Source organism: Sprattus sprattus (genome assembly GCF_963457725.1).
Source record: "Sprattus sprattus genome assembly, chromosome: 4".
Classification (NCBI taxonomy): Eukaryota; Metazoa; Chordata; class Actinopteri; order Clupeiformes; family Clupeidae; genus Sprattus; species Sprattus sprattus.
This window is the reverse complement of record NC_137923.1, coordinates 45,702,156-45,711,861: the sequence shown is the minus strand read 5'-3', so window position 1 is coordinate 45,711,861 and position 9,706 is coordinate 45,702,156.

Genomic DNA, 9,706 nt, shown 5'->3' with positions numbered 1-9,706 from the left:
TGCTTTCAACTTACTGGCTATTTTTTAGATACTTAACACTGTGAGCAGACACTAGCAGGTCCACAGAGACCCATTCATATTTGCACATATACACAAAGCATACATCTACACACACACACGCACACGCACACGCACACGCACACGCACACGCACACGCGCACACGCAGGCGCACGCACACGCACGCGCACGCACGCGCACGCGCACACGCACACGCACACGCACACGCACACACACACACATATAAATATATATGGATGACTTGCCCTGTACAGATGCAGCCATCTGTTAAACTCAAGCAGGTCCCATTCCCTCAGCCTCCATCAACCATCCTTAAAGCATTCTCTCTCTCTCTCTCTCTCTCTCTGAGTGAGTGTATAAGATAGATTGAGAGAGAGAGAGTGTGTGTAAGTGTGTATGTGCTGCCTATTCATATTCCTTTACAATATATAGGAGAATCATGCAATGTCACTATTTCACTGAGAGAAAATAGCTTGAGACTTCCTCATAGTTGTTTGCTCTGAATAGTCACATGCAGTCACATTATTTCTCATTACAACAACACTTTTCGAGCAGCCTGCTTTACAAACACACAGCTGAACATAACGGTTAACCTTTTAAGCAAAATGCAATACAACCACCAAAACACATCATAGTTTACCCAAAAGTTTACACAACCTGAGGCATTGCAAAATGCGTATATTATGTGTTGCTGTACCCTCTATTTTTGCATAGATTAGTGTTGCATTGTAAAGAGTATGGCTCTTATTTACAGTACATAATATAATTGCAAAGAATATATCTGAAATGCTACAATATGCTTCATGACAGCTGTGCTACACATTTTGTGCAGGATAAAGTGTACAGAAGCTTTTCATCTCTAGTAGGGCTCAGTACAGTACAGTACAATACAGCCCAATATACTAGTACTGCTCAGTACAGTACAGTACAGCCCAAGATCATTTCTAGTACAGCTCAGTACCGTACAGCCCAAGATACTATCACTTAAAGTAGCCCTAATGCCGATTGGCCCATGGTGTCCTCTGTTTTTTGCGTCATTTTTCATCGTCATTTTTCATCGTACTTTACAGTACGGCAGCATCTCCCTTGCCTTTAGACACAAATGTTATGCATACTTTATCCACGCCTACAACCCCCCATGTCCCACAAATATTCCAAGCCGAGCAGTATATGACCAAGAACAAACCTTTGGATCTGTTGGTTTGCCTGTAGATACCACTATTGAGTGTGGTAACATTACTGTGGTTGCATTATTGGGACAGTGTTTCTCTCATCGATAGCTCATGACCTACTAATACAAATCTCTATGTAATCTCTTCAGAGACAACTACATCTATATTTGACATATATGCATGCACATTTTAAACGCAAATATAACCGCTTTTGTATAGCTCCAAACAAAGGAAACTTTAATACATTTTCCACTAAAATCAGAATAATCCGTCAGTATCTTACTATAAAAAACATATAGTTTCACTTTTCGGTCAAAAAACAGCACATTTCACTCCACAGTGATCTGTATTTTGTGAGGTTTTCAACTAAATATCTAATTGTCAGCTTAGTTTGCTGCAGTCGCACAGAGTTTTGCTGGTGGTGACTATGAAAGGTGAACACGTGTGAAGAGTTTTGAAAAAGTGTTAAAGTGGCATTATGTAGGAATTGTACTTCAGGGTTAGGGTTAGGATTAGCAGTTTTACCTTAAAAAATTGGGGCGCTACAATGACGTTTTATATGGAGAATAGCCTCCCTGTCATACCAGGGCTAGAAGGCATATTACTGCGATATGTACTTTTGCTTGAAGCCGCCCAGTAACTACTGTCTGCTAAACTAGTAAGTATCTTATTTGGGGTCTTGCTTTGTCTTATGTTGCACTTGCTTGATGTTTGACTGTGTGAGGTAAGTTGTTGACTCACTAGTTTGTCATAGTGTCAAAGTAAACACATTTTAAGAGGTTTCGCTAGGTTTAGCCACTAGCATCTCACTATCTATTAGCAATTCCTCCATTGTGCTACTTTAAACCGATTATAAAACAATGTAAGAATGTTACAGTGTATAGAGAGTGTAGCCGGTGATATGTTAGGCTGCTGTGCTAAACTTTGCTTAAAAACAGGGACTACTGTAGCATTTAAATCAATGCAGCCAAAGAAATACATTGCAAACCATATGGTTACCTTACTGTCATTAGCCACCCATTTTAACGGTACCTCACCTGTGTCATTTCAAGTGAAACCAGTCAAATGCCAACATCTATTCTGTCTAAGAGGTTGACTTGAAATAATTCATTCTGGTGATATCTACTTTCATTCGGAACACTGCTCCAGTTGTTTAATGCTATTCAAATACTAAAATGATGATTTATTGAAATACCGTGGGATATCACTTAAACTCTGCCTTAATGTAATATAGTTCATTAAAGTCTGTCAACAGGGGAGTGTAAAAGATAAAGGATGAGAGGATAGACAGAGAGAGAGAAAAGAGATAGTGAGAGGCAAGAGAGAAAGGGATGGATGAATGGAGAATACTGATGAAAGGAATGCCTCAGGTCTCACTTTGTTAAGATAACAAAGTGGCACCATGGTGACATGCCATAACCGAGGGCAACCCTGACCCACCCCCTGTGATTCTTCCCCCCGCCTCCCCTCTTTCCCAGAGTTCTGTAGGGCTTCTTTTCTTTTCATTTTCCCCCCTTTCCCCTACGGTTCACTTGTCCCCGCCTATATTTTTCTTCATCATTTCCCCTTGACTGCAACCTGCAGCGCCATCACGCACCCCAGTCGTGCAGGTGACAAGCCGGTGGAACTGCACGCCTAGTTTGACGGCGACGTGCTCTGTACCCTGCGATGAGGCGGGCGAACAAACGCATCTCACCGTGCTCTTGAGGACACACAGAGGCACGGCACAATCATGGCACACTTCAAAGAGCATTCATTAAAAACCTCGCCTTGGGACCTCAGCCGACCCCCCACATCCCCTCACCTCCCCCCACACACACACACACACACACACACACACACACACAAACACACACACACACACACACACACACACACACACACAAACACACACACACACACACGCAGGACATGCACAAACATGCACAAACATGCACACACACACACACACACACACACACACACACACACACACACACACACACACACACACACACACACACACACACACATTCAGCCAGCTCAGTGAAGTGACAGCAGGTAAAAGAGGCAAAGATACACAGAGATGTGGGCCAGAGGGCAAGAATGTGGGGAGAAAAGAATGAAAGAATGAAAGAGAGACAGAGACAGAGAGAGAGAGAGAGAGAGAGAGAGAGACACACACATAAAGCCCAGCAAACAAAAAAGGAGATCCTTTGAGTAAGGTCCACCTCTCCTGGCCATTATCCATCATTCAGAGTGGCTGATGTTTTGCTTTGGTTCTCAACATTGCTCAGCTGGGCTGGAAACAAGGGTCAGAAATGTAAAGACAGAATGAGAGAAAGATACCGAAAGAGAGAGAGAGAGATATGAGGGGAAATAAAGAGAAGGGGAGAGATGGAAGGATAGAGGTAACAGACATAGGAGCAGTATAAATGATTCATATTTGTCTGCTTCAATAAGTAAGGATGGCTGAAGGAATGTCTGACTTGAAGAGGAATGCTGAGACCAAGCATCTTCCATCTCCTTTAGATGGGGGGAGGGACTACTACTCAAAAGCCTTTTATCTCCTCATGCAGCAGCAATTTTTCAAGATGTCCTTATCAAAGGAGTGTATTTTGTGGTGTTTATTTTCCTCCGCTAGAGTGAAATCAATATTATTTTTACATAGTCAAATGTCCATTTTCTTGGACTTCAGTAAATAGGCTTTTTCAGGCACTTTGGACAGACCCCATCTGTAAGCTGTAGGTTCATCCGTAAAATAGCAGAGTGAGAATTCAGACTGAGAAGCCTTCTTGTGTCAGGGTGGGGATATGGGACCGTAAAAAACCCTAATAAAAATCGCAATCTTCTTCGAGTATGCAGCGCATACACAAAAAAACCTGCTCCAAACATCATCAGCAAAGATAATCATCAGATTGTTTGTGTTTCACTCAACGCACAAGAGAAGAAGAAAAAATGTCTGGCACTCGTGAAATGACACCCACATAAAGGGGATGAAAGGACGCCCAAGAGAGTTCAATTATGTCTCTACAAAGGTAATCAAGATGAGACAGAGGCTCAGTTCTGTTTGATTGTGACATGTTGACAGGGGCATCAGCCGCAACAAAAGATCCCACTGACAGAGGCAAATGACTCACAGTTGACTACATAAACAAAGCCTATTGTCATCAAATGATAATACGGCCATTTGTTCATAGGAGGGGAAAAACCCTCCAAAAACACTTATCGCGGGGGAATGAAAACGGAGTAGAAGATGTCGGCGTGTCTCTGGTTGTCTTGTTGAGAACTTGTTGAAAGGGAAGAGATCATCTTTGTTGATATTTATTGCTTTCAAAAGTTCATCTTTATTGATCCACAGGCATTTTCATTTGCTGTTCCACTAAAACAGGATGAAAGAATCTTTGGATTTTCCCCAATTTCTCTTTTGTGTTTGTAGCAGGGAGTGTCAGGGAGTTATTTCACATTTCACAATTCATTTCTCAAAGCATTAATCAAGTCAAGCAAGGTGACATTTATTGATACAGCACATTTGAAAACTGAGGAGCTGTACCAAAGTGCTATCCAGTTGAGGTAATTCAGTTTACAATAAACAAATAAACAAATAAACAAATTTACAATAAACAAATTTATAAAGAAGAATAAAATGAGAGATTCATTAAAGTGCATTAATGGAGGTCGTCTGTGTTGTAGTACACAGTAGAAGTCTGAAGATCATGAGCAAGGCCCTAACTGTTTTACACCAGCCTGTTTTAAATAGGCTACACAGTAGTATTATCAAGTGGAACTGTGTCCTTCATGCGAATCGTAAAAGTAAAAAAAAAAATGACATATACCGTTTGTTGAAAAGACGTCTTTTGTATTGTCATCTCCATTCCGCTCCTAAACAGGCACAGCTCAAAAGGATATTATTCACATTTCAACACACAGAAGGAAATACATATCAACCTGTAGTCACATCTTTAAAGACATCCTCTGAGCACTCAGTTCAAATTCATTTCAGGCTCTTAGAGGAGGGCTACACTTAATTAAAACATAATTATTATAAATGGTCCCATCAGAAGACTTTAATCACGACAAACTCTCATTTACAAAGAGGTCTTGGTGAGGCTTTCAGAGGTTGAAATGAAACGGCGCTATCCTGCCACATGGCACTGACGCCAAGCAGTGGAGCTAAGCTCGTTGGGAATCATTCCCAAATCCCATCAAGAGGAACCAAGGTGGCACATTGGCATTCAGAGGCGCTGGATGTTTAATAAGGAGCCGGCGTGATTAAGTAGCAAATGGAGAGGCATGTCATTTTTATAAATTGATTTCTGTTTGACTGAGAGTGAGAGATACTACCCGCTTGTTTTCATCCTCTCAAGTCCTGAGTGTTCCTGGGCTTTTTAGGAAAATGGTGTTGACTTAAAAGCTGCCACTCACCAAACTGGGCTGGAGGTTACAAGCTCACAGGCGTTGGCTCACAGAGAGAATGGATAATCTAGCCAGACAATTTGCTATACATTTACAGTATGTATTTTGATTTGGTCCTTTAAGTTAATAAAACTTTACTACTCAAAACTTAGTTAAACAGTTCCATATGCAGTATTTTGCAACTGTCTTCAAACAGACATCAAATCAATTCAAGTGAATTATGGTGACTTCAAAGCACATAAAAGTGTGTCTTTCACACATACACTTCCGAATGATTGGATCAATTAAGAACAGGCTGAATTGCTAGTGATGTCTTTGGTTTTCTTAAAGCATCTATTCATCTTAAACTATGTGCCGTCAATTTAGTCAAACACTACTATTTCTAAATCAAATCAGTCCTTAACAGTGAACAGGCCCTGTTGAAAACTCAAAATAATTGAGGACTTGCCTACACAAATCAAGCCCATAACAGAAGGCAGCTGCTATGATTGTTGGGCACTAATATGTCCAGGTGCTCTTGTAATAAAGTGCCTTTTATTTCTTTTTTTAAACCTAGTTTTTTTGAAGAGACAGGGCAAAAACCACGAAACGTCATTCACCCGTCCATGCAATTCTCATGGCTAGGCAGACAGGAGAGGAAGTGCCGTGCCGCCCCCCCCCCCCCCCCCACGGGGACCAATTATTCTGGCACAGAGCCATTTCGCGGGGGCGGATGTTGTCTCCTTCGCCTGTCAAAACTCTAATCCAGAAGAGAGGAGGCACCAGTATAAGCGCACACAGCTTTCTCTAGAATCATTCTCCACCCTGACACCATCCGCAACGTTATTAAGAAAAACGACAGGAGGCATGCATACGGAACCAATCGTCCCCTTTGTATCTGCACATCTGCATCGCGCTAGATAGCAAAGCTAGTGTTAACCTCTGACTGCTTTTGAGGCGGGGGAAGGGCCCGGGGTCGGAGGGCGGAACCGGATGGTTTCCGAGGTAGAGAACCTAGCCTTTGTGTGCTTGGTCGAGTGAGGTGCAACGAACCTGTTTGGTCTCCTGGGTGCTGACATTTCTTCAGCTAAGGAAAGACAGCCAATGCCATGCCTGGGCAGATTTTTCACCCAGAGTTTGGGAGAAGTTTTGACAGGAGACAGGTCTTGTTATTGGATACAGGTGATGAGGAGGATATTGTTGGGTTGTTAAGGGCTTTGGGTGGCCTCTGTGGTTTTGATGAGTTTAGCAGGGTATGACATGGCCTTTCACAAATCAGGAGTTATTGTCAAATCCATGATGCAATTGCTACCCGAGTCCATAAGTGCAATTTATAGTCTTCACTCACCAATGTATCCAGCAAACGCAGAAATCTTGGTAAGTGAAATGCACAGCAGACTCTTATTTGGATTATTATTTTCATGAGGGATAACATAACAACAGTGGCATGAACATCAGAGCCTGGTTGAGACAAGCCAAAGCAGTTTAAAGAAGCCAAGGAGTCACTTTTCTCATGTGGGTGACATACTTGGTTAAAGAAGTAAAACATTTGGGCAGCGTTGACCAGTGGGCACATGCTCGCTTGGGGTTGAACGAGGCAGACGTCTCTCTCTGTTCTGGCCACGGCTTCAGCCTCCAGTCAAGTGCCGTTATAAAGCCTAACAGCGTGTTTACTTTGGCGGCCATTTTCCTTGGAAGTTTCTGCATGGTTTGGCGCTGACTAACGGACCAAAGGTTGGCCTGTATTGAATTCGCTCAGTCTCTGAGAAAAGAAGTCCCGAATGGCCTTTGTTCCCCAGATGCGCCCACAGCTTGGGCCTGAGACACCCCCTTCCAAAGCTTCATGCTTTGAAAAACAGGGGGGGGGTATATATTAGTCACTCTGACATGGTCACATACCAATCTCTATCCTGCCCCACACACAGCACACACAAATACATACAGACAGCGCACACAAACACATACACACAAACACATACACACACAAACACATGGCCCCCTGCTCAATCTCCTAATAGATACACAATATGCATAGTCGTACACGGTCATACTGGGATAGGAGAAAGGGGGGTGAGGGGGTTATAAATTCAGAAGCTGACCAGGCCAAAGATGACAAACATGAGTGGCCATGGTCCAGGCGTCCCCCGTCACAGAAGGCCCCTTTCTCTCTGGCTTCTGCTGGGATTCCCACAGCCTGGGACCCCTTGTCTGGGAGATCCCCCCCCAAAGGCAGACGCTCCAAACTGTCAAAACACACACAGGCACACACAGCTGACTGCTCCACAAACCCGAAAAACACGCCTGAACATCTGCCACACTGCGGGATTGGTGGACAAGTTGACCTCTTCCCCCATAAACACGAGACAAAAGCTTGCCCTCTTCACAGCTTCACATCCCTCAAAATATACGGGTAGTCATGGCTTGCCTTACCCACTTTGAATGTTAAAAATAACAATGCTAACAATAATTGGGGTTTCTATGGTTTTTGTTTATTTGTTGCATCACTAATTTTACTGGTGAGGATGACTCTCTCAGCTTTCAGTGTTAGTGCTCCACCATGCTCTTCCATTACGTTAATCTCAATCCGCAAACATGCTAAGATTAGCGACTGATACGATAATCTCAACTCGCAACCCACTTAGATTAGCGGACACAAAGATAATCTGAAAACCAGAGCCAAAAGCCAGATCCATGTGTGTAAGTACTTGTGATGTCAGTCTGATGCTATACATGCAACAGCCTATATCCCTTAAAAGGTATGTATGTTACCCAACATATTGAATATCTATTACTTAAAGAGCATGGAGTAGATACTACAGTGGCACATGATATGATGACGGTGACAAAATACACAGAGAATGGTCAATATTAGGCCACAATGTTTATTCAGTAGTGTTGTTTCAACTTATAGGTACAATACTGTCTGCTTTTTTTGTAAGACTAAAAAAAAGTTACCATTACAGTCATTGGTGCTTACAGAAATCCATCCACACCCCCTCTCTGATGATCGTACCTTCTCAAGCTATGACAAGAACAAGCACATTTCCAAATGGTAGGCACTTTGAAGGTTTAAAACATTTGTGAATATACATTTATATATATTTATATATAGATTTTTTTTTTTCATATACGAATAAGCGATTGGACTCAACGGTCAGGTCTCTAGTAACAATAAAAAAAACTAAAGGCTAAGAGACAAAAACAAAAAAAAGATCTAAAAAGAAACCATCTGAATGTGGCCGTGTGAGAGTTCGTATATGGTGGTTTTGAGAATACTGAGGGTCTTTGGGTTTTGCTTGCTGTGGTTTCAGTACCTTCTCTCAGCCTACGTCAAGCTGATGGAAACTGGAAGGTGTCAGAGAAGCTAGCAGGGACATGGCAGCTGCGAAACACAGCAATAGGGGAATGAATTGAAAGAGAGGCGATGAGAAGGGGGGAAAAAAGAAAGAAAGAGTTGGTAACATGAGGGAGAGGGAAAAGTACAGGGCAGGCAGAGAGGCTGAGGAGAGGTAAAAGTGCACACTCTAGATTACAAAGCTCAACAATTTTCAAAGGCAACTTCACAACCTGCTGAGCTAATAGGTTTCCACTGCAGGTCCGTACATGGAAAAAGCAGTAGAAAAGACAGTGTAGCTGTGGGTAACTACTGGCCAACCCTATAGGGCTCAGGTTGAGCACAATGTTGTCTGCACCAGTATGTCAACAACAATGTCTGTAACAGGACTGCTTTTACAAGATCTCGACCAGAGGACAGGAGGACTACGTTTCTCTCGTGGTGCTCCAGAAGCTCCAACCCAGGTAAGAGGTGGGTGTGCAGGGCTGTCTGGGTGCGAAGTGCCCCCCCCCCCCCCCCCCCCATACACATGGTAGTTCCACCAGAGACAGCTGGGTCACAGCTGATCAGCATAGTCATTAACACACCACCATCACCCCCCACCCCCCCCAGGTTACACAAAGAGCTCAGATGGAGGTAATGTGTGGGGGCATTTCTACTGAACCTTGGTCTGATCGGATTCCACTCAGGAGAAAGAAAGAAAGAGAGAGAAGGGGGGGGGGGGAAGTGTGAAGGGAAGGAGGCATACTTTATGGGCCACATCTTCAACAAAAATTAAAGGAAAACAAGAAAGAAAAAAAGACAAAA